We start from the raw sequence: 25,182 nt of genomic DNA on the forward strand, positions 1-25,182 counted from the left end.
GCATTTTATGACGCCGTTTTTTTGCCCAAGCGATTGCGAAACATTTTCATGGAATTATGGGTACATGGTACATGGGAATAAAAAAGAACAATTGAAAGTTAGAATTCAATAGGAATTTGAAATTTAATTTATAAATTTTTGTTTTATGTTCCTAGCACTTTATCTCAAGCCAATCTCACTCTTTCTCGAATTTTGGGGCACATTGAACGAACTATTTTTGCACTTTGCCTGCTACTGACAGTTCAAGAATTTCTGTAATGAATTATTATCATAATAATGTAACGTCATGTCTTGTTATTGTTGTGACCTGTGGTGACGTCAAGTCACTACAATCTGAACAAGAATACCACAGACGTCAAATAAAGTAAGATGTTTTGCAGTTGAGTTTTTGTAATAGAGACAGTCTTGTAGTCAGTTTGTAGTTTGTAGAGACAGTTTGTAGTCTTGTAGTAGAGACAATCTGAACAAGAATACCACAGACGTCAAATAAAGTAAGATATCTTGTAGTAGAGTTGGTATTTATTAATCTCGACTCTAGACAATTTTGAACCATTAAGTAGCTTCCCATGTTAACAGTGACATTTTTCACACTTTTTCACTTGTTTCCTTCCCAGCTTTGGTTTCTACTCGATACAGTGGCACTCTTTCTCAAATTATTTGTGGCATACGGAGATATAATCAAACGCTTGCTTTTGTTGTTAAACCTTACAACGTAGCATCGCAACGATTCGAGAATTGGTGACACTTGCTCGAGATAAGGTGACACACTTACATTTGAGTGCCAACTTATTTAAAAAAAAGAGCACAAGAGTTTCATTCAAGTTGGAGGTGGCAAAACGTTAGTAAAACTCATAAAAAAATCATAAAAGTCAGCTATTACTATGAATGATCATTTTGAATTAGCAAGCTCATCAAAAAACCAATACTTTAAAGGTTGCCCATTTTCTACCAGTGCCTTCCGTTTTTTTTTCTGTCAACATCTAACATCTGTTTCAAAGGCAAACCTTTTATTACGAACGGCATCCACTTTTATATGCATACTCTAATTTTGATGGGAAAAGTACATATTCCATCAGTTTGCTAAGGGAACAAGAAAAAAGAAACAACACGACCAGGTGATCTCCCTTCCGGCAAACCATTCCCGTATACACGGATGAACCTCGTTAAACGAACGAAGAATGTCTTGCACGGTTGCTTTTGTTTTAGCCTCTTCAACCACCACCACCAAGAACCCACCGTCAGCGCAATCCTTATCAGTGCCAAGGCTATGGTGAAGGTTTTTATTTCCCCATTTCACTTTTGCTCCCGTTTGTGCTGGGCTCGCATTACGTTTCCATTTACGTACGCACACACACACTCCAACCGTCACTAGATAGTAGCGGAAAGTGAACTTTGCATACCTTTGTGCCCTCTCCCGTACGATTAGAAGGACAGAAAAAAAAAACGGAAAGAACTCCCCAAAGCGACCGGAGGGAACTGGAGCAGAAGAAGGGCAACAGCAGTGCATTTAAAAAGTTACGTTAGAAATAAAATAATCATAAAATCCTCACTCACCTGTGTGTGTACAGGGGTGGGGTGGCCGTACCGCCGTGCCCAACGCTGGGCTTCGGGAGGGCTTATGACAAATTAATTACCACCTCAACCTTCTCACCTTCTCTCTCTCGCACGCTTTCTGCTTCATTATAACGCCTCGCCCAATGCCTCACGGAACGACCGACCCCGCGCCCAGCATATCATGGTTCCTCCATCAAGCTTGAATGGGTGGAATGTGTTGGCTGCAATGTGTCCATCCACCGAAAAAGAGACCAACAAAAAAAAAAAAACAAATGCATTTCCGGGTGGCCGACGCGAGAAGGTTTTTGTATCTAATTTGCGTCCACCATGACCAACGTATGGAAATAGGGGAATAGATCCAGCGGGGAGGAGACAACAAAATCCAAATCAGCCTCGCCCTCAGCGCAGTCGTGGCGGACTACGAAATTCACTCCGTTCGGTGCCGTTTAACCGTGTTTTTTCAAGGGGAAATTTGTCATTAAGCGACGCTGAATCAAATTTCCAGACCCACGGCGGCGGCCGCTTGAAGCAGGCTCCATGATGGGTAAACATAATTCACCCCCTCCGCGATCGGGCCATTTCTTTTGTTTCCTCCCGCACTCATTTGCGCACTCTCTCCCTGTGTCCTTCCAGCTCTTCGTAATGCGTGTGCGTTCGTTCGGGACAACACCTTCTTTTTCCGGCCCTTTGCCCCATCGCGGGGTGGCTGTGTTGGGCTGTATTGTTTTTTTTACGCTGTCTTCTTTCCTCAACGGTTGTCTCCGTCGCCGTGAACTCGCCCCGTGAGTCAGTCACGCGCCGTTTAGTCCAGGTCGGGTGCCCCACTGGATGCGGCAAACGCTCAAAGTCCCTAAAGCGGGCCACTCGTTCTCGGTGTGCCCTCGGTTCTTTCTCTGCATTACACCCAGAAGCTTGCATTTTGACCAACATGAACCGTACGGGAATGGTGCGTAAGTTGAGAAGGGATAGTTTTTCCCCCTCCCCCCGTTCGGTGAACTTTGTCGGGTTTGAGTTCGAATGTTGGTTTGGTTTAGTTTTTTTGTGTGTGTTTTTTTTCGTTTTGTGTTCCTGCTTTTTGATGCTGTCAATTTAACCGAGCATGAACCAAAGTCTGCTGCTGCTTCTCTGGAACCGAGCTGGAAAAGAGATGAATGTACGTGTCTGTATGTGTGATCGTTTCTTATGTTTTTGTACGCATTGTGGAAGCAAGTCCCTTGCGGGAAGGTGTGTGCGTGTCTGGAATGATTCACAAACGCGCTTGTCGGGTGTACGCGTACACGGAGAGAAGCAGGCCAAGAGAAAAACACAGATGAAGAGAAAGAGCGCACGAGAGAGAGCGAAATTGGCGTAAAATTCTATGCTCACAGGTTTTCTATGCTAGAATCTCTACTCCCAGAGCTCACCGAAGTATGCTGTGCTTCAGAGACACTAACGCAAACATTTGAGAGCCCTCTTGTGCGAGAGTCGCCCCTTGACTCTTTGACTTCGATGCATTCTTCCAGAGGAAGCATCCAAAATGCTTTACAAACTCAATGATTTTGGCTTCAAGATTCATCAAAACTTGCTCCAATAATTTGTAACACAAAAATTCCCCCCCAAAATGGCCCTATTTCCGTATCCGCAATGTCCCAAAAATACCTTCGAATATCACAGAAGAAAAAACCATCCCTCACAGCAAAAGAGCGCTGCAGCGCGCAGCATAAAACGCTCTCGCGTGGTTCACTTGTATGTGAGCAGAGCATAAATGTCGCTCTCTCGCTCCCTACAATGCTCTCCCCGACGCTGAAGCGGAACGCGCGTTCCGTCCGTGTACGCTCACGGCTGGTGAGCCGCGCTGTGCCTCATTTACGAACAAACCGTTGAAGGGTGCGTACGGAAACACCACCGGAGCACGGTCGCGCGCGTGTATGCACTTCTTCCCCAACCCTACACCAGTGTGTGAGAGCGAGAGAGAGAGAGCGATAGAGGGAGTGCGGGCGAAGAGGACGGTGTGTTGTGTGGGGGTGGTGCACCGGGGGCATAGTTAAAGTGAGTGTGTTTGTACGTGCGTTTGTGGAGTAGTGCGTTCCTCCACTTTTATTCTTTGCGGTGTTGTTTTTTTTTATTATCATTTCGTATGCTCCAAAGCGAGGGAGGAGCAGGAGAGGTTCTTATGCGCTCCATTAAAATGTGTTGCAAGTGTTTTTGAAGCCAAACCAGACAACCGAGCAACAACAAAAAAGGACACTTCGACGTCCTTTTTGGTGTGTGTGTGTTTGCTGTTCGTGTCTAGCAGTCATTGTGTGTAAGTGTTTCTACGTGTGTATTTTTAAGGTGAAGTATATTGAGTGAAGGAAGGGGGCGAAGGGGATTACGGTTGTTAGGAAAACGGGCGGGTGCGTATTGCTTTGAATGGTGCCGCATAACGGGGGAGGTGTGTGTTTGCGCGTTTAGAAGGCAAAAAGGCCGCCGTGGGCTAATGCCGTTTTTTGGGGGGAGCTCACTGTGTTTAATAGAAAGGTGAATGTGTATCTGGTTTAGAGAGAAAACAGGGAGATACACGGAAAGAGGAGGGGAGGAGGTGTACACAAAGTGCCGCTGCTGAAAAGTACCCTGTGTGTGTTTGGCGCATGAGAAAATAGAAGAAAGCCTGCGTTGCGGATTGCCGATTCCTCGAGGCGGAGCGCTGCTGGTTGCTGTTTGTTTTGTGAATGTGTGCATCTGCAATTTAATGTGTTAGAATGTGCTAATCCCTACCCAAAACCGTGTGCCGAAAGATGCGGAAAAGCATCCGATAAAGGTGGATAAAGTTAAAAAAAAAATAATAATAATAATCGCAAGCTGCTCAGAAATGGAATGCAAATTTGTTCCGCGTGTGTGCGTTACGTTTTTCAACTCAAAAGTGAGAGAGCGAGGATGATTTCGGCCGCTTCTGCTGACTGTGGTGCTGTTGTGCTGCGTGTGAAAAATGACGAAAGAATAAATCCCGCACACACACACACCAAACCAGTAACTTGGAGTTTTCTGCTGCGGAGCATAAGTCAACGAGAAAACGAAAGATCAAACGTCACACAAAACCAATCGGGCAAGCATCGGCACTGCTATATCTGCTCGGCGCGTCTCTTCACCGTCAAACAACTACTCGTCAAACTCTTCCGTCCCGCATTAAATGGTTAGTTGAAAATCCTATCAAATCGTTTTTTTTTGCACCCTTTCTCCCCACATATAAAAAAACGATGGTTTTTGCTACAATTTTGATTGGAAATAATCCTTTTTTTTTGTTTCGCCGTCGTCCCCTCAAACGAATTCAGTTTTCCCGTTTTTCGGTTTTATGGACACGGGAGAGAGGGTACGTGAGCGAGAATGGGCCGTTGGTTGTCTTCCCTTCATCTGCACCGTTGCTGTGTTGCGCCTACCCGCTAATCCAGCTCCACGGACGACCTCTACCGGTCGGTATTGGTACTGTTTATGCTCGCAAACTGTAAAGAGAGAGAGAGAGAGAGAGCGATTATTTGTGTGAGAGAGCATGTTTTTTTACTTCTTGAATGAAATTCTAGAGAATGAGAGCCAACAATTGAAAGCCGAAGAGAGAGAGCGAGCATCACGAGCAAGACATGGGAAAAAATGTCAAAGATGGCCATTTTGTTTACAAGGGCTAACTTTTTCCCGTCCGCCGTCCGATGCTCCGATGCGATGGAACGGAATCTTTCCTCCGTTTTTTTGCTGTTGTTGTTGTTGTTGCTGTTGTTGGGGTTTGTACATCTTCTTGTTTCTTCGACCTCTCCTCACCACAGCAAATCACCTTTCCCCAGCGTGATGGGTTGAATGTGTGTGTGTGTGTGCGCTTTTTTGTCTTCTCACTGCGGTGGAAAATGATACGAAAATCGATAGGGAAATGATGGACGCAGCAAAAAAAAAAAAATAGAACCATGCGCTACCAAAATGAGTTCACAAAATTAAGCAAAAAACGAAACAACAGATCAGTTAACTCTCTTTGCAACCATTCTCCGTATCTCTTGCGGTATCCTTTTTTTCTATTTTTTGTGTGTCCCTTGACGTAAAGGTAAATTGTTTGTTGGGCTCCTCATCCCTTTTTCTTGAATGGCGAATGATGCCTAGCGTACTTTGGAGGAGAGAGTACACAGCGCGCGTAGAATGAAAAGTACGCAGCCACAAAATACACACCAAAAAAATGCCCCCGTTTTGCTTGCGGTTTCCCCCAAGCAGTGCGGGGTGCGCAATCGAAAATAATGTGTTTATTTTAACGGAAAGGTGTCATATTTTTCGTGCCCTAATGCTGCTAAATGTTCCAGTTAATCCCGTAGCCCCGTAAGAGGATGCTAACGAGAGGCTTTGCTGCTCTTTTATACCTCGCGGGACAGGAATACGCTGGCCAGGAGTGAGGAAATTCTACACTATAATAAAATGCGATAATTTATCTGCAAACATTACCCTAAGCTCGTAAAATATCGCTCGCAGCGGGTCAAGTGGCTTTGCTGCTTTGTGTGTGCTGTTACTCTTCACGGGAAGAAAGGGGGTTAGAGCTCGTTAAAAGCGTGTACTTTTGGAGCTCTAGTTTAGTGGGGTTTTATACCCAAAAATTATTCAAGAGTGAGTGAGTTCAAGTGTTGCAAAGAAAAGTGAGCACAAGTGAAGGTTTTTTTCTCCCCCGCGGAATGTAATTATACGATAAAAAGTGGAGCTGTCTTCGCACCGCACGACGTTGCACCGTAAACGCTAATTTGTACCTCGTCGCGGCATAGCAAATCAATTGAATGAAAGTGATAGGTGGGAAGGTGTGGATGCTGGGCATGCAATTACCACCATCCATCGGTGAGCGGGGGCTTCGTTCGTTGCGTGCCAATGCCGGGCCCGGCGTAGAGTTTTCCCAGCTTTCACAATGCCCGAACGGTTGTCATCAACCACATTTCAGCCCCAACGATTGGGGAGGTTTGTGCGCGAGAAATTGTGCTCGGGGGGGAAAAAAAGACACAAAGCACACACACACGAACCTTTCACTTTTGCCTCTGGAGGCTCTCTCGGTGTCTGTGTGTGTAGCTGCTTGTATTAGACGCTTTTACGCTGCCAGCAGACTTTCGGCGTATTAGCGGTACAGCTAGCGGTGGTTCTGAAAATTCAACCACATTTCACTGGAACTGATTTCATCGACGAAAAGAAGAAGCAAAACAGAAAAAATGGGGAAATAATTTTGGATGTTTAGAGCAGCACCGCGAGGTGGAAAAACTAAAATTTATGTACAAACATACACACAAAAGTTCCACACTAAAGGTTAACAGCATTAAAACGCATAAAAATGTAATTTTCATGTGCGAATGAAGATTGCGCTCGTAAAGTGTGTGGGGCGTAAAAAGTCGTGCGGTTTTTTGAACGCGAAAGGCATCTGTTGTGTATGTATGCACCATGGCAACTAAACACACATCATCCTGCACATAATCGCAGCCCAGCCCGAGCACCACAGCACATCAAAGCCAGCGTGTAGAGTGTTGTGGTGCTGCTGCTGCTGCTACTGTTGGCCATGTTAATCTCCAGCACCTTCTATTACCAAGGGGGATGGGGATGGGAGAGGAAAAAAGAAAACGCCTCCGAGAAAGCCCTCCTTCCTCCCCGCACAAAGGCACGGACGCAAGGGTGTATTAGCAGTAAAACATCTCAAACTCCTCACTTCAAAGTCAAATTCAAAGCAAGTAGAAACAACGGCTAGGGACAAAGAGGGGGAACGGAACCGGCGGTGGAACCGAAAAGGTTGAACAAGAAAAACAGTTAGCATAAACGGTGGGTCGGCCACATGCTAGGGAAGAATGGGGAGACGAAAAACGAACGAAACATTGTCTTGTATGGGTCAAGTGCGAAAAGACCGATTTGAAAATTAGAAAGAAAGAGCAAGAGAGCGACCAGAGAGGGGAGGATTTCGAAGAAAACAGTCAAGCTCCCTGGCTCAAGTATTTGTGCGGGAGGGGGCCACCAAGCAAAGCCCGTGCAGCTAGGTGAAGGTAAAACTATGCTATCTCCGCGCGCTCCCCAAGGGGCAGATGAGAAACTAAATGGATTGGCTGTGCACAGAAGGGAAGGAAACTATTAGCAGAAGGGGTTCGGTTAGTGCTAGTGCGGAGAGGGGCCGTTGTGGGAATGTATCGAAAACTTTTCCTAGAAATCCGCTGACCGATCCGCTGGACGACGACGACCATGACGGCGATGGAGAGTAGCGTAAGGAAAAATACCTTTGTGGAAGATAAATCTTTGCCCCATCGATACACAGCCAACTCATTCCACCCCGTGCTCCAGTCGTACGTGAGTCCCAGCTGCACTCGCCAAAGCTGCTGCGGGACGCAAGCAATGAGACAGAAAGGGACAGGCACAACAACAGGCCAAACAAATCTTCCCCAAGCCGTTTGCTGCGCCCAGTGCACGAATCGGACAAAATGCGGATTGCTTTGTTTCCACCATTCCTGTAGGCGCCCAAGCAGCAGCAGGGCACCGTAAGTACACAAACACAACTTCCCTTCACACTCGCTGTGTGTATGTGTGCAGCATTTTCCTATTCTCTCTTGGTACGCCTCAATGTGTGAGTGGAGTAATGGGATAAACGCAGGGATAAACGCAAACGCGTTCGCGGATCGAACTTTTATCCGTACCACATTCCCTTTTGAGGTGCGAGAGAGAGAGAGAGCGCACTACCCTCCTCTTCTCGCTGTGATGCTGTGTGTGGCTGTGTGTCTTCCCGTACACTGTGTATTGGTGTGTTGGGTGTTGGTGCACGGTTTCCCGTACCGCTCGGGGTTGTAGCGTTTAGGCCTTAACCCCGTACAAAAACAACCACACACATACACACACACGTAAAACCACTGGAAGAAAGAAACACACAAAATCGGCCTGTTTTGCGACGACTAGAACGCGTTTTTTATTAAGGCGAGAGTATCTCGTCCACTGTGCTCTCTCTCTCGCTCCCGTGCGCGTCGCTTGCTCTCAACGGTGCGTTCATCAACCTCTCGCATCTCTTTCGCACACACGCTGCTGTTTTGCGCTCTTGCTCCCTCTCTCTCTCTCACACACTCTCCAGCTTTTTCTCGCACGTCGAGAGAAGCAGCTTTTCATCTCCAGGTTTGCTGGAAGCTGCGTGGACGCTTCACGCTGTTCGCATCAACCATCCCGAGCGCACCAGCGCTTTGTTTCGGTCTTTTTTCATTCACCACCGTCACCACCACCGCCTGGGGATTTCTCTTCCCTTCGTTAGCGCGCACAGCCCAATTTCCGTGGCTTGCAAGCAAAGGAAACCTTGGGCCTTTGCTTTGGGACGCCGCACGCAAACCTTGGCAACGCTGCACGCCGTGTAGGATGAAAGCGGAACGAGGATAGGGCCTAGGGTTGTTAGAGTGGAAGGAGAGAGAGAGAGGGCTAAATCGCTGCACTCGCATGCGAAGAATGGCCAAAAAGGGAAGAGCCGAGGATGGAAAGCAAGAACCACCACCATCCCCGGGGCACCGAAAGGCAGGCACGAAGCGAAAGGTCCAGGAAAGCGCTGGTGTGTGTGGGGTACCACCAAAACCTGTGTGGAGTGCCTGTGGCCGTCCCTATAATGGTGGTGAGGGTGGGTGAGGTGGTAAAAGAGCATTCTCGAGCCACGGGAAGGGGCACAGCCCAAGGAATGATCGCGGGAGTTTTGGGACGCAACGATCAAAAAAGTAAAGCGATAGAGCGAGAGAGAGAGAGGACACTGTGCGAGCGTTTGAACGCTTCAGCTCGGTGCTTGCACGATCGAAGAAAGTGCCCCGCCGCCTCCTGGGTTCGGAAAGAGATCAAGCCATGATGATGATGATCGCGGGCTATGTGTGTGATCGTTGGTAGGAAAGTGTGGTGGCACACAGCGACGAGGGGGGGAAAACACCCGTTTTCAAGTGGCCCAGCCAACAAAATACTCTCGTGGAGCTTTTTCTCGTCTTCTGTTTCGCTTTTGTGCCGCTGCTTCGTGCTAACCGTGGTTGGGGAATGTGTTGGGTGTGTGTGTGTGCGCGCGCTGGATGATGCGCATTCTGACCCGTTCGATGCCGAATGGAGCAATTTCAAAAGTCACTTCGAAGGTTTTTTTTTATTTCCACTCCAGCACTTCACACCCTTCCGCGGTGCTTATATTGATTTGATGTTGATTTTTTATCCCTTCTTACTCTCCTTCGGTTCTTGTGTTCGAGATATAAGCCGCCTCATTGCCATTGCATTGATTCTTGGTGTTGTTGTTTGCCTACCAAACCTCCCTCTCTCTCTCTCTCTCTCTCTCTCTCCCCCGAAGTGACTCTTGTCCGGTTATTGGACGCGCGGCCATCATGCATTTCCACCATCAGCAACAGCAGCATCAGCAGCTGACCAAACCTGCTCAAATCTCTCCCCCCCTTTAGCCAACGCAACAACGCTTAAAGCGGTGCGCTCATCCCATAGATTCGGGCTGTTTGTCGGTCGAGATTAAAGATGGAGTGTTGGCGTAGTGGAGAATGTATCTCCCCATGTTTTTTTTACTACTTGATCGATGAATCGGTAAGCTCTGCTAGCTCTATCCCTATGCTCTGTGTGTCGGCAAAACGGACGAATTATTCGTGCCTATTCAAAGGCAAACCCCGAACGAAATTCACAATAACCCCCGCGCCTAATAGAGCCGGAGCTTGAAATTGCCCCGAAAAAAAAAATGGGTTTTGCTGGAATGCAACAACGATGAATCTAGCTGATCCTCATTTGATGTTTATTCTACCGAACTCTGTTTAGGAGGCTCATTTGTTAGACCATATCAAAGCGGAGCCCCGTTGAAGAAATTGGAAACGAATGCGCGAGCCCTCAAGAACGTACCAAATCAACTCCTAATTGTGTGTACATTTAGGCTGGTACGCGTCCTCTCTGCGAGTCAATTCTTCAACCATTCGGCGGTGTGACATGATCACGATGAGATGTCACTGCGAAACGTTTGTTGCCAAATAAATTAAAAAAAAAATCCGATGAAAAAACGTCAGCTTTGTGTCCACTTTGTGCTTTGGTGGTTTGGCAATAGCAAAGCATGTCAAGTCCCCGAGCTTGATTGCTTGCAATTGTGTACGGCTGTGTTGCGAGACGTAATCAAGGCATTCTTAAGGCGCTGCCATGTCATGAAGCAAAAGAATGGGAACAAATTCTCCACCATATCATGGGTCTAATAAGCAATTTAAAGGCACACGGACGGGGCAGGCATTTCATTAATTTACAGCTCTCATTCCCGCCAGTGCGCCCTTAATTTCTCCCTTTCGAACCGTTATCAAATGGGCAGTTTTTCTCTCTCTTTCCCTTTCTACTAATGCGCTTTCCCATGCGCTGGACACTTCGGGCCTCCGGGACTCGGGCCGTATGACAAATGGTCTGACAAATTCCGTCGCATTTCGGAAATGAAACAGTATTTTCCTCCAGTTGTGGCATGGGCTAGGGGGGGTTTATTATGTTTTTATGTTGTTTTTTTTTACTTTGCTGTTCATGTTGGCGGCGGCGTTTCGTTCTCGCTCTTAAATCGCTCTCCCCTTCTGCATGTGATTTATGATGCGTCGATACTGTGGAGCGCGTGTGGAAAGAGAATGTGATGATGATAGTCGCCTTCTTGCAGCGCAAGGCTTTAGGGCGGCTTGCTTTTCGCCCTATCGATCCTCGGTGGCCCTTCGTAGTGTCAGTGTGTATGTGTGTGTGTGTGTGTGTCGATGCCACAACCTCGTGTTCGATATTTCATCCCTTTTTTTCGACAAGCAGCGGCAAGAAGTAGCCGCCGTCTTGCGAAGACAGGGCAAGAATGTGCCGATGATATCATCTTATCGATGCATGATGCATTTTAAATGACATACACTCGTTCCCCCTCCCCGGCTTGTTCGTTGGGGACACTTCACCCCATCCCCCACATTGTCCCCCGTGTATTGATTTTCACTCCGCACAGGCACCGCTGACGATGCGGCAGAAGCGTTTTGCAAGAATGTAGTTGAAAAATATCCAGTCCTTGGATTCATTGCTTCCTGCGGAAATGTTGTGTGGGTGGAATGGGTACGCTGGAGCCCCCCCCTTCTACAACCTTCCCCTTTCCCAGGGAGGTATGAATTTTCAATGGGAAGAATATGCCACGCTTCTCGTCCACACACACACACACACGCACACACACACACACACATTCAATAGCTGCCGCTTTCCTTGGCAATAATCTTTTCCTTTTTTTCGCATTCGCTTCCTTTTTGTCCACAAAATACATGTCCGCCGTGTACGTTTCTGCGTGCGTGTGCATCATCTGTTTGTGTCCATTAGAGAGTGGGGCCGATGTATGGTAAAAAAGGATGAGGAGGAGGGGAAGACTGTGGTACACAGTTATGGTGGCATGCGGCGGACTGCGAAACGGACGGAAGAGGAAACATTAGTGACGAAGCGAAGCAAAAGTGTATCCTTGGCGATTCTTGGTGGGTGTGATGGGGAGGGCCACAAGTTGAGTTGGGGGGTGGGGGGACTTTAGGTGGTAGTGGAAAACTAGAACACATCGGAGGGAGGGTGAGGTAGGAGGAGGGTTTGGAAAATAGATGGACTCTTCTCTCGATCGACGACGACAGTGTGTGTGTGTGTGTGTATAGGACGACGACGACGACGGTTCGCCATCATCGTTTTGTGTGTTGAATTGTGGTGTTCGTGTGTGTCTGTGTGTGGCAAGCGAAAAGGATACTTTAGCCTTGCGTCGCTGAGTGTGCAGACCGAGAAGGAGGAGAAAAAAAACCAGGAAGAAACCGGAAAACCATCCCCAGCGAGGCTGCAGATGAAAAGCGAACGGAAAAGCCGGAATGAAAAGTTTCTCATTTATAACCTCTCTCTCTCTCTCTCTCTCTCTCTCTCTCTCTCTGTGTTCCTTTTCCGCCGCCAATCACGAGAGTTTCGGGAAGAGGTTTTGGGGAGATCGGCTGGGGGGGGCATCTCTGTTTGAGTAGAACACTATGCGGGACAATTCAAAGCCCTCCCACCCATCGCCATTCTGTGCGTTTCGTCCTCCGTGCACGTCGAATTTACTTCTTTTATTGGCGACTGTCGTTGAATTATGGATTTATTTATGAAGGTTGTATGCTGACGGCGTGCCTCTAGCGTTGGATTGGAGTTTTTCAGACACAAACACACAAACAGACACACAGACAAACAGATTCTTGGAATCTTTGAGCATCCTTTGCGTCAAGGATAATCGCCAACAATAACGCAAGAAGTGGGGAAGTTCTTCCCTATTTTTTCCGTTTGGAGTTGCAGTTGCGATTGCACATTATTGACAGTCAAGTGGCGCAGAAAATCAACTATTTTTTATGCAACAATTCTGCACCGTTATGGGGGGAAAACTTGTTGACGCCTCATCGCATTTGCAAACTATCGGAAAACCTTCATAATCCTCTCATTTGGCTCCGTGTTCTGTGGAAGCTTTTTACTAGCGTTGTGGAAACCCGACAGAGTTCCTGGAAGCTGTTATTTTTCAAACCATCGCCGACAAATACTGAAAACAAGCCCCCCTCGTGGCGCAATGTGTGGTGAAAGAGAGAGAGAGAGAGAGGGAGGGAGAGTTTTGTGAAAAACATATTTATCCCAAAGAACGACGAGGACGCCCCGACCGTCCGTCCGTTCGCCGTTGCGCTAAGTGCTGCCCCGAGTGCTGAGCAAACATATCCGTGTACGCGTCCGTCGTCGTGGTCGGTCATGTTCTTCGAAAGCGTGGAAAATTATGCCTCCCTTCGGGTCCATTCCCGGTGGGGTTTGCAGGGGGGGGGGGGGAGGAGAGGTAGATGAAAAGTTTCCTTCGGTTCGTTCAACAAAGGGAAGCGAGCCGGCAACCGCGGAGCAGCAGCAGCAGCGCCGCGTGGAATTGGCCGCGCAATGACGATGAAAAATTGTACCACACCTCCTCTACCTTCCCCGAGGTCTTCTTGTTCGTGAAAGAAAACACGGCCACTGTGTGTGTGTGGATGGCTGAGGGGGTTAGAGGAGCAAGAAAACTTCTAAACATTGAAAGCTTCATCAGCTAGAATAACATCAGCAACGATAACAATAATAATAATAACGCAACGAGAGAGTGACAGCGACCGACGACGACGATGACGCCAAAAGAGGAAACAAATTGGTGGTGCGGCAGCGCGCCACGGCTTCGAAAATATATCTATGGTACCGGCTGTAGATAGGAGAAGAGAGTTAGAAGAGGACGAAAAAAAACCGAAACAGCACCACAAGGAAGGAACCGTTCGGACCCCGATGGAAAAGCGATAAAGATGCGAGCGAGATGAGCTTGCGGAGGGAAGGAAGGAAAAGTGAGCAGAAAAAGGAGACGAACCACAGCAACAACAACGAAAAAGAAAAACACATCAAGTGACTCTACAGAAATGTTGTGCAGCGAGTAGAGTAGAGGGTCGGACCCTCCGTTTCCGACCGATGTGATCATCGGCCCCGGACCCACCCGACATGACCACAAGAGTGACGGTGGTGTTGCGTTTTTTTTTTGTATGCTGGTGCTGGTGCTGCACCGTTTCCACTCCCAACCCGTATAAGGTTGAGGGAAGGGGAGGTAGGGAGCAGCCACCAGTGAGTTTTCTTAAATTGATTAATATTTTATTATGAAGCTTGATGATAACGAACTAAATGAGGATGAGGATGGCGAGTGCTCGAGTGCGCTCTTCTTGATTATTGATATTATTCAATTTTCATATTAATTTCACGCTTGTTTGGAGCTGGAATGGCATCTAACGTACTTGTTTTCTTCTCGAAGCTTTAAACATCTCTATATAAAGTTTATTTCAACGAGTTTTGGTCTTTTTAAGGCTTAAAAAGTGATTTATTAAGCAAAGTCCTAACATGGTCTAAGGTGATTCAATAAGACTCCATTAAGACTTCCTGAAAAGTAACGCTTCAATCATGTTCACATTGCACATTCCCCAACACCCAAACCCCAAGAATTGCCGTTTGAATGCTTCCAATCGTTCTTCCGACTCCACTGACTGCTTCAACTGCTCCGTCTACCATGCTTTATCCCACCTTGAATGCTCCAACAGAAGGAACGGACGCCACCCAAACCCAGAACACAAAGAGCAAAACGAAACCAACTCAAAACTCACCCCCCCCCCCCCTTCCTTGCTCTAGGAAAGGGGGTGCAAAATTCTCGGCCTGCTTTGCAAAATCAAGCGCACACAACCAGAGTATCCCGAATGCCCTGCGAACCTCGGGCGGGAGGGTGATGAGTTGAAGATTTTCCTGTTTTATTCTACCGCTGTTTTGCCCGTGTGTTGGTGGTGGTGTTGCTCGTTCCACCCTGAAGCAATGGGGGGGGATTTCAAACAGGTTTTTTGGCCCATCTTACTCTGGACAGCAGAAAGGCCTGAAAGCGAATGCGCAGTTGAAGACGCATGGACATAAATTCTTGAACTGCATCCATCGCCGCCCGGGACAAGCTCGCTTTATATCCTGCCCGCCATGCCCACCAAACATGTCCAACAATCCCAAAAGCACCCAAGTTATTTAATGGCCGAGAGTGTCGAACCCAACCCAACGGCAATGATGGCGATGACACGAAGAAGCAAATACAGTCAAGCGAGCGGATTTTGTCGCGATCACCAATGGCAAACACAAAGCACGCGTGGGGTTTGAAAGAATGTGCAATGTGTGTTGGAAAAATCGGTGAAAATGAAACAAAAACCTTTTCTAACATTAACCCCTCACGAAGGGAAATGACCAGCAACTGGTGGTGCGTGTGCTGCTGTGTGTGGTTCGTTGCAGTAAAATGGCTTTTAGAAGGTTACGCCGCCGCCGCCCGCTCCAACATATTCCGTAAAAGGGTATGTGTGTTGATGAGAACTCCAACAGCCGGGTGTGTTGCTGTGTAGCCAGCGGAAAGGCGGGAAGGAACAAAAAGAAAACGGGAGAGACAGAAAAAAGCGCCCGCCCGCGGGAAAGACGCCGCGAAAGGAAAGGAAATGAAATGAGTAAATTATTTCAAATATTTACATTAAGTATTGCTCCGGCTATCATTAGCGAAGTAGGTGTGTGTGTGTGTGTGTGTGTGTGTGTGTGTGCGGATGGATTGAAAGGCACACAAAACAAGGGAAAAAAGAAAACGGGGCAGTGTACCGTGACCGACCGACCAAACAGTCGGGCTGAAGGTTTTTTGGACAATTTCCATAATCAATTTACTCTCTCTCTCTCCCCGGCGCTGGCTTGGACGGTTCTGCCGGTAACATTTTTCCGTTCTTTTCCCTAACCTCCTGTTGCGTGTTTACCTTCGGAGGTCCTCGTTTTAATGTCCGCAGTAGTTCTTATTTTGATAATCCGTAATGGACATTGCACAGTCCCTGGGTCACTCAGGGTCCTGCGCCGCCGCTGCCGCCTGTGAGATTATGAACATGTGGCTCGCAACGAAGCACACGTGTGATGGCGTTGTTTTCTTTTTCTTCTTCTTCACCACAATTTCCAACATTGAAGTAAAATTATCCTTCCCACGACACATGATCGCTTTCGCTGCTTGTGATAGTCCTGGAAAGGAATTCCTGTTTTTTTTTCCCACAGAACAGAAAAGCTCCACAAACAAAAGCCCCGCGCACCATGAAGAGCTGACGCTGACACAGACTTTGTTGTGGCGTACATTTTTATGCTCTGCTGATGAATTACTCTCTTTTCCCCCCTTTTCTGTACGCGGAAAAGTGGCGAAGCGAGTATTATTTTTCTTGCACGTAACAAAACAACAAAGTAAAATTGGTTTGTCGGCGACGCCACGAGCCACGAGCTGACCTTTTTGATGCAATTTGATCATATACTAACCACTCCAAACTCCTCTCTCGGTGCGTTTTCAACAGTGTGTAAAATAATATTATTCTTTCGCGTGTGTGATGGAGCAGAGCATATATTTGGAGCACCCGTTTTCGGTTTTATTTAATTTTCCGCTTTCACTTGGTGTGCAGGTTTTTTATGAATAAAATTGTGCCCGTACCAAAACAAGATTAATTATTCATTGCGCATTGCGCGAGCGAGCGTCCGCGGCGTAACGTAACCTTTCGTTTACATTGTTTGAATTTTGGGGTGTTTTTTTGTTTTGTTTAAACAACCAATAGGGGGGCAAATTTGGGCATGCAAACACAAATTAACGGCAACACAGTAGGATTGCTTCACTACGGTAAAGTGCACAAGAACAAAGAGTCCGGCTTGTTTGAGAGTCTCTCTTGTCATTCTGCACTATTTTTATCTGTCTCTTGCAACCTTTAACCGCTCCCTCTCTTTCCATCTATCTACGTATATCTATGACCTATATTTAAATAAATGAGCAGTCACTCCACCAGCATAACCAATAGAACGGAAAGAATTGACATTTTTTGTGCTGCTGTCACCATCATCCCCGTGTGACTCTCTGTCGTTTCTGACATTCTTGCACGAAGACTGCTGCAGGGACGGAAAGATTGAGTCGTCACTTTCAAGGGGGGGGGGGGGGGGGAGGGTTGGGTGCATTAGCATGACGAAGGTGGTGAGCATTCGTTAAAGGTAGAATAGTTTGTTCGTGATCGTATTTTTCCCTTCACAATTCGATCTTACAGAGACCAACAAAAAATAAAAGGGAAATCGTTCCAATCGACAGCACAGTATTTGCGCACTGCAAAAGGGATTACAGCTAATGCTGCGCTGATCCGCTTCTCTTTCACTTTCAAACCCAATTCACCCTCCTCCACCCACACACCCTCAATTGCGTGAGTCAATTTCACAAAGGAAAAAGGGAAATCTTTTGTCGTTGGTTGGTTTTAATTATTACAATGTCCATTTCCCCGAGCCGGATGGTTTGAAATTGGCATTCCTGCAATTTAAAATTCAAACGCATCCCCCACACACACACACACACACATACCGAAATCCATTTCTTTCGTAATCAAGCGCTATCATTGTGTTCTGTCGCCGGGGAAAATCCCACCGCCGGATGCGTTGTTGATGGAGTAAGGCGCATTTTCTTCCCGTTCCGTGTGGAAAGTGTGGAAAAGTGAAGCAAAAAAGCATCCATTTTCTCCCACACGTACGCAAAAAACAGAACTACCACAAGCAACAACAAACGAAAAAAGTGGAAACACAAGCTGCAAGACGGTTTTGGTTGAAGTTTCAATCAAACACACAAATCCATTTGCATTTAAATCAGCTTCTCTTTCACGGCGGTCCATTACCATAGTTATGAGTTTTTAATTATCCAATATATTAATATATGGATATCGTCATCGTCTTCCACTTTTATTTCTTTTTGCTCTCCCTTTCTTACTCCATCTCTCTCTTCACTTCACGGTTCAATCGGTTTTATCTTCATCCGTGCGATCGTTTCCCTTTCTTTTACGGTGGCGTTTACAACGCCCGGGCGCGCGCGCTCGCTCGCTTATGGATATTCTTTCTTTTCTTGCTTTCTTGTGGTGTATGATGGAAGATATGGATGATTATGTTGATGCTGCTGCTGCTGGTGGTGGTGTGGTGTGGTGTGTGCCACCCTTTTTGCTTTTTGCCATGTAAAATAAGGGTAGGAGTGTGAGGATGTTATGGGTTTTGGCAGCGGAAGTGGAGAAGGGAAGTGAATGGCATATCAAACACTCGCATCCAATACCGCGCTATTGAGGAAATGGCAGACACACGGGACGGGAGATGAATATTTTGAAATGCATAGAAAATTATCCACTGTTTGCGAAACGGGTGTGTCTGCGGCCTCTATCATGGCTCATGGCTGTTTTTAGGTTTTCTGGGTGCGAGTCTCTGTAATGCGATCCGATGTAAGGGCGATTGAGCACACAATTTTGGCGTGGCGGCGTCGGACACAACACACACACACCGGCTGGGGCTAGTTGTTTGCATACGTACCTAAAAAAGGTTTTGTTTAAAAGGTGAGGCTAAATGGGAAACTAAAAGGGTTTTTTTTAATGGAAAGCGAAAAGCGAAAGACGCATTTTAAAAGTCTTATGTGGTAGGGATTTCGAGGTTTCTCCAATATCTCCAGACACAGATGGTTGATGTTGGTATGAATCAGACAAAAACACTTTTAATGTATTATTGGACATCTTCAGAATTGACTCTGAGCTAGATTCCGATTTAAAACATCAGCAAAAAGCTACCCTTTTTATCTTCAACTCCAATATCGCATTGTCTTCGCCCAGAGCAAATTAGTCCTCAGGGTTTCAATTTCCTCGAGCCGCGATAGTTAAAGACTTTCAAATGTACGTGCCCAGTCCGTTTGCGATTTTCTTTCCTGCCTTGAATGACACCTTCCACGCCGAAGTGGCTCTGATGTTTCTGACGAAGTGTAGTCCTTCAAGCGGACGTCCATCACATCACAATCGCCTTGCCTTGCCTGTCTGTGCCAGCGCTGTGTCCCGCGTGTTCATTCATTGGGCCCTCTCACAAAGACCCATTTATCGAACCGAAACAAACCCGGGAATGTGATGATCGGCATCATCTCGAATATCCATGAACCTATAACCAGACAGAGGGGGAAGAAGAAACGAAGAAAAAAAGGTTCTCCACATCACGAACCGATGTGAAAAAGGTAGAAAACCCAAAGAATGGAAGGGAATGGAAGATTGAACACTGAAAAGGTAACCAAAACTACCAAAACGAATATGAGAAAAGGGAGAGAGAGAGAGAATAAAGGAAAAATACAAACACGACGTACCAGGAGATCTTTGGATCAATTCCAGGCTTTGGCAACGTTAGACCTATGAACGCTCATAGTGGAGTAGAAAACGGGCAAACGTGTGTAATACGTGTAAACGCACACGGTCATTTAAGACCGACCGTATGGGTTTTTTTCTTTCTTCTATGCAAAGAGAACCTTCCTGAAGGTTAATCGAAAATAGCCCAAATAACATAAAGCAAAACAGAGGAGGAGAAAAAAGGCAAAATCCACAGTGTACACACAGAGAAGCGAAAACTGTCGAAACCAGCTGCCTCTCGCACGCTAGGGCATAAAAGGTGTTTATGTAGCGCAACGGCTTTGACCCTGGACTTTTACGAATATCCCTCCAAAAAAGCAAGCCATGGAATTCTTTTCTGCAAGAGGACGATCGAGACACGACCTTTTGCTTTTGCCCACTGGAACACACCCGTACGGACACGGCGATGACAACTGAATGCCACCACAGACGTGCGTTGCGTGCCCAGTTTCTTCTGTGCCGGGGACACAGCAAAAGGTTCCTCCAGCAGAACAACAGCGAACATGCGTTAGGTGTATTTTGAAGCCCCGAAACCCCGAGAGAAGTATGTCTTCTCTCTTTCTATATATCTCCGTTTGCGTTGTTGGGGTGCTGCGCTTTGCTTTGCGCTTGTTCGATTTGCGCTTCGAACTTGTCCAGCGTTTTGTTAGCGTGCCGACCGGGCTAACTAACCTATTCAGGTTATTTATTGGAGGATGGCCTTTCTCTCGCCTTGCCGGTTTTCTGGACGTTTCATCTTGTGCCGCGGCCGCTGGAAGAACTTGGCAGAAGGCTGTTTTGTGGAGGAGGGTTTAAGTTCAGTGAAAAATTACCTTTTACTGAGCTTTTTGGGCCAACTCTCCGCCACCGCCACCATCACCGGAGGAGCAGCCGAAGGCGAAAGAAGAAGTAAAGGAAAGTTGAAAAAGCCAACCCAAAAATCGTTGAAACATTGTGTGTGTGTGTTGAAATTTGATCCTTCCAGTTTTTCGGGTGTCCCTCTTTTTCTCTATCTCTCACTTACGGTGTATTGTCTTTCGTGCCTCATATTTCGTGTGCAGCTTTGTGGGATATTCGGGACATTGGAACTATATACAGTCGGAAATACGGTCGGGTGGTCACATCGATGGCATCATCATCATCATCATCATCAAGCTCAGGCTCTCTGTACCGTTTTGTTCGTCCATTTGCCACGCTGGAGATGATCCGGAGATTACCGCTTCCGTCCGCTTCTTCCAACTTCCATCCCAAAAAAAGTTGGAACACCTTCTTCCCGTCACAAAAACCCCACCGGGAAAAGGCCTCAAAGACGACACGCCCGGTGCGGCGGTGCCATTTCAATTAATTTAGATTGTGATTTACCGGCTCCCGAATATGCTTCTTCCTTCTTCTACCACCATGCGTGGCATATCGGGTCTGTGATTCCATCTGGTCCCGGGACGGATTCCCAGCTCATTCGACATATTTACTGTTATGCCTTTCCGCCCCGGCCACTAATGTGTGTTGTGTTGTGCGCGCATTCAGGTTGAGCGGTTAATTTTATGTTAGTTTTGTTTAGCGGGCAGAGATTACACACTACGCGTCCGTCCCCGTCCATGTGTCTGTCCAATACCTCCTCGACAGCACACTCTTGAAGTCGGCAGAATGGTGCGGCACGATTTCACAAAGAATTTTGAATAAATTTGTCATTTGGACAGCGCAAAAAAAAAAACACACTATCCTCTCGGGCGTGCGTAACCTGATCACTATCTCAGGCGGATTGTGGATGCCCTGCGCTTGATGGGCGTTTTATTCGCATGAACTACTACTACTACTACTGCTCGCTCTAAGCTGCCGCTTTGGTGGTAGGCCATTGCCACAGATTTTGAGGGGGTGAGGGACAATAGTAGGACCCGATGGTACCATCAGGAACTATGGGGAGAGCAGAACAGGTCGCAAACCACGGTAGCGCGCTCGTAATTTTGCCGACAAAACTGTGGACCTTCTGAACTCCTCTCTAAGGGGCTAGCGAGACGGGGGAGATACGGTTTAGTTTCGATTTCATTTCACACACGCGTTCTGTTCGTATCATTTCCATAAACGCTTCACGGTTCGCCGGTCGAGCGAACGCGGCCGCGCAATTACGGAACGCTCGGGATGGAACTGCGATTTGCAATTCCAAAACCGTCGTCCTACTCCTCATCCTCCCTGCTGAACTTTTGGCCAGCATTTAAAAGCATTCTGATGGTGTCTGCAGACAAAAAAGTGCGACCGATTTTCTTTTTTAATAATATGCAATAATATATTCCCCTCTGTGGCGCGCCACCCTCTACTACTACTACTGGCACATTTCACATTTCCAGCCTTTTTGTTTTAAAATATGGCAGCGTCCAATTAAACTGCGATAAATTTCGACGGCCCGGAATGGAAGGGAGAAAAAAAGGTTTGCTGCTGCTGCTGCTGGTAAGGTATAAATAAAATGATACGAACGATTCCGACAAACGAACCAGATGGGGGAAAACCGACCCCCGCTCTTCGGAATCCATTTCATCCCTCACGGCGCTAATGAAACGGTCAAAACTCGGTCAGACTGCGACGTTCGAACGCCGCCGAGCCGTTTTGGGCCCTCCCTTCTGGCGCATTAATATACGGCTTACCTTCCTTACCTTCCGCCAACCCCAATACGGGCGAACGTGGATGGAAAAAAAGCACCGAACCGAACCCCGCCTGCCTCGCTAGAGAGAGAGACCCACAACACCACCGATGGGAATGTGGATGCAAGAGATGAGTCGTCTTTCTCGCTGGCCATCTTTTCCCTTCTTTTCCACGACGATTGGCGTATCAATTTCCGAGCTCATCAGGAAATAATCAACCTAAGCTTGAAGGTTTTAGTGTTGCTTTTTCCCCCTTTCTCCCTCTCTTTTTCTCTTTTGATATAGCAACGGTTTCTTTTTTCCCCTCGCTTTGCTGACCAACCCCTTTGCGCCTCACCACCCCCCTGGTGGGAACTCGATCGGGTTAGTTTTTGGGGGTGCTCTATCTCTGGTGTGCGCGCTGTCGCGACCAGAAAAGCTCATTTGTGATGGAAATGTGGCCACTTTACTTTGCCCGAGCGATTATTGATCATTGATTCAAACACAAACACACACGCACACACACAACCATTAATACCGGTGAGAGAGTATTTATGTATGAGAAATCAGTAGCGAAGCGCAACACGAGACTTGGAACGTTCCATTCCACAATGGTTCGTTTGATACAAACTAATCATATTGCAAATAGCAGCAAATTTGCATTCATCATTGGTCAAAGGGGGGCGACAAATCAGCGAATGCATTAATATGTTGCGATGCATAATAATGCTTCAGCTATACAATTTGATGCACTTTGTAGTAGCGGTCTGTGGAGGAAGCGAATGGGCGAATAGTTTTGCAGAGTGTATGCAGACAGGGGTTTATGATATAACATTTCCGGCAGAAGGGTTTGCATGGAATATTAATAAATCAATAACTCTTCACTCAAAGCTACATTTTAAAATCAACTCGAATTAATACTTCAAAAGCGTTAAGAGAAAAGGTATTTCACATGACGTTTGAGGGCTTTTTATACATTTTAATTATTTCCTTCAAATTAATAGGACGATTTCAACGATATTAACAATCGATATGTATGTGGATTTTGACATTTGCCGTCACAAATTGTAGCAATAATCCTCACGTCAAATTTAAAGGCTGCTTTAAGCTCTGTGTATGACAGAATGTATAGGAGAATAAACTCCATCAATCAATTAAGAAGAAGAAGAAGAAGAAGAAGAAGAAGAAGAAGATACATAAACAAGAAGAAGTTCAATAACAATTAAAAGGATGTTTTGACAAAAATATTTGAAATAAAACATGTGTTTATGAATGACAGAACTGTCATCTGTCAATTTGATATGACAACAAAACAATCCAGATTGATTAATCTTTGACAGAACCAGGCTGAAAATGTCATATTTTTATCTGAATATCTCACAATTTTAAGAGTTCTTTTTGAAATAAAATAAATAACAGCCATTACTTTCACTTTAAACCAAAGCATAATAAATCGCACTGATTAAATAAAACACACCTACCCAGTTTGATAAAAATGCACAACCCATCCATCCAGTGCCCCGCTGGCGGAACATTTATAAGTCCCTATCCCGCCACACAGTTAAGCTTCAAATCAAAACTTTAAAATTTATCTCCCAGCAACCAGCAACCAGCAGCCAGGCGAGAGTCAGCCAAGGCTACATTGGGAAATGGGAAAGAGCTGAGCAAGTGCGAGCTGGTGGAAGCTGAGCCCAACTGATTGAATGTGGGCTTCAGTTCCGGTCTCTCGTTAGCTTCACAAACTTAGCGCCAACAAAATGGCCCGTCCTCCTCCCCCCTCGTCACAAACCACCACCACCGTCCCGGGAGCGACCGTTTTGTTTCGACAACTTAAGCCAACCAGGCGCGCGCGCGGACGGACCGGGACGGAAAGTTCTAGTTTTCGCCCCGAAGCGCTTTGTCCTTCCGAGATAAAGCCCTGCTGCTAGTTGAGGAAACAAAGTGTGGGGCAGGGTGAAAAATTAATGTCGCACAACTTTCCCCACCCCCAGCAGTAGCAGCAGCACCACCACCATCAACCAGGGCGGCGGCCAGGGTTGCATGAGATGCTGGAATTGCAAAGAAATGCAGAGAGTTTTTAGAGTGAACTTTATGTAAACTTTAGCAGTAAAAGAAATATATATCTACCGACTGGGTGCGTTCCGTCGCATGGTACTGCTAGGAGAAAAGCTACTCCGCTCGGCACAAAAAGGGGAAATGTCTTATCATAGTTTTCCGCTCCAGGTTTTTTTTTTCTTTTTGCTTCAATTCGCCGCTCTCTCGCGCTGTTTAAACACAGCACAAACTTTCCGTCCCGGAGTGAGTTAAAAGTGTGGACCGGAAAGCAATGTTGAAAGATTGGGGTGGCAAAACTAGAACGACCCCTTTAAAGGAGATGTAAATGCATAATTGATGTTTGGCATCTGCATCCCGTTCGGGTTGGCGGCATCAGTGGAAACACTTTTCATCCCCGGCCGGTATAGCTCGCAGAGGTGCATTGAAGTTAGAAGCGAGAGTTTCGCTGGACAAAGGAAATACTATTAACTGTCCACGCGAGGTGCAGAAAGTGTGCGACTGTCAGAAACTGTGGGAAGCAAAACGCGCGCGAGAGCGCTCTGGAAACTTTCTTGCTTTCTCATTATCGGAACATCGCGCCCAAACGAAGCGCGGAACAAACGGAATTCAGCTTCCTGCTAAAACTATAACTCTCCAGAGTGAGCAACACTGCAAAACAAAGGGGAAAAATTGTAAAGCAAAACGGACACGGACTTGGAGATAGACGTTGCCTTCCTGCCTGCCCGCCTGCCTGGCTTTGGCTCCCGGTGGTTTCGGAGGCAACTTCACCATGGTGGCAGCATGATGGTCTTTTTGTTTTCTATGACGGTTCGGCGACGTGTCGTGTAGATTTACGATTTCCGCGCGCCAAGGTGAGGAAATAAATTATCCTCTCCACTCTGGCCACTACTTGCACCTTGGGCCGTGACGACGGTGACTCTTCAGTGTGCCATATGGAGCGTGGAAACTTCGGCAGAGGTCCCCAACACATGCTCCCTGAAGACTCGGCAGACTTCTTCCGGACGTCCTCCTATTCCAGAGAGACCTTCGCTGTCTACCGAAACACACATTGTGGAACGGCACTGATTGATGTCCACATCCCCAGAGCAGAGAGGTTCGGAGGTATGTCAGCAATTCATCGTCGTCGTCGTCATCGAACGCCGCAAGAGCGCGTTAGAGACCCTTGCCGGACTGGAAGCCGAACAAAAGCGCACAAGAGACGACCTCGAGGAACGGATGCCCAAAGAAAGCAAAAAGATTGATGGATGAAATGGTAGCCAAAGAGAGAGGGCGCTCCAACT

General features: G+C 46.8%; 1 protein-coding gene across 6 annotated transcripts in view; it reads left to right on the forward strand.

Moving 5' to 3' along the window:
• LOC120904775 overlaps positions 1-25,182 on the forward strand; it is a 157,248-nt gene that overhangs the window by 109,416 nt on the left and 22,650 nt on the right. The window contains exon 1 of one of the 6 annotated variants that reach the window (XM_040315110.1): positions 3,406-3,867. The exons of 3 other annotated variants lie outside the window; for them this stretch is intronic. The gene's annotated coding sequence lies outside the window, so the exon portion shown is untranslated. Of the gene's footprint in view, positions 1-3,405; positions 3,868-3,897; positions 4,706-25,182 lie in introns of those variants that run through there. 2 more of the 6 variants (XM_040315114.1, XM_040315112.1) reach the window with 2 other exon arrangements.

This window comes from Anopheles arabiensis, chromosome 3 (assembly GCF_016920715.1).
Source record: "Anopheles arabiensis isolate DONGOLA chromosome 3, AaraD3, whole genome shotgun sequence".
NCBI classification, from domain to species: Eukaryota; Metazoa; Arthropoda; class Insecta; order Diptera; family Culicidae; genus Anopheles; species Anopheles arabiensis.